At 59.5% G+C, this 917-nt stretch overlaps 1 protein-coding gene across 1 annotated transcript in view; it reads left to right on the forward strand.

The window, feature by feature from the left end:
• LOC102250817 (anoctamin-1) overlaps positions 1-917 on the forward strand; it is a 77,500-nt gene that overhangs the window by 23,865 nt on the left and 52,718 nt on the right. The gene's annotated exons all lie outside the window — the stretch shown is intronic.

Below are 917 nucleotides of genomic sequence, written 5' to 3' on the forward strand. Positions count from 1 at the left end.
ATCACAGGGTCAAATGGGAGTTCCATTTTTAGTTTTTTGAGGAAACTCCATACTGTTCTCCACAGTGGCTGTACCAGTCTGCATTCCCACCAGCAGTGCAGAAGGGTGGAACCCTTTCTAATGGACAAGTTGTTGAGCTAGCATTCGTGGGACGCACTTTGGAAACATGATTCCTCCCTTCCCCAGTGGGTGTTCCTGATTCCAGCCCCCAGGCTTTCCAGGAAGCTCTGTTCCTCCCCCCCCCTCCCCCCCCCACCCACTACGTGTACACATCTTCCCACAACAGCCACCTCTCCGCCCTCCACACTCTGGAAGGTTCTGCCCTGCCGTCCTGCACATGTGCCCACGCCCAGGTACCAGCCTTGCTCCTGGCTCCGTGTCACCCCTCTCGGTTCCCCAGACAAGCTCAGCCCTCCCCCCCACCCCTCGGGGAGCAGCCCTCCCTGGGCCCTGTGTCTCTTTCGTCTCCTGTCCAGCCTCTCACCCCGAGAGCGGATCCCTCCAATGTGGAGGGCAGAGACGCTCCCCCGAGAGCCTCACAACGGTGGCCTCATCCCAGATGGCAGGGCCAGGAACCTCAGGCTCTGGAATGTTCCTCATTCCCGCCCCCTCCAGCCCCCCATACGTGTTTTTAAACCTCTGGTACTTGATCCAACTTGCCCGCCCCGGGACCCAGCTGAAGATGCTATCTGGGTTAGCACAAAATTACATATTTGGTTATTTTTAGTGGAACATCTGGCATTCGTCTGAGACCCCATGACTTGCAGAACTCCCCCAGCCCCTCCCCAGGCCCGGCCTGGCCAACTCGGCCTCGGAAGCCCCCTTCCTTCTCTCTCTGTGCCCCTTTGGCACCAGCAACCCCCTTCTGCCCAATCCCATCCTCCAGGCCCTAGGCCCCTCCACCCCAGTCCCCCGCC

This window comes from Myotis brandtii, unplaced genomic scaffold (genome assembly GCF_000412655.1).
Source record: "Myotis brandtii unplaced genomic scaffold, ASM41265v1 scaffold187, whole genome shotgun sequence".
NCBI lineage: Eukaryota > Metazoa > Chordata > Mammalia > Chiroptera > Vespertilionidae > Myotis > Myotis brandtii.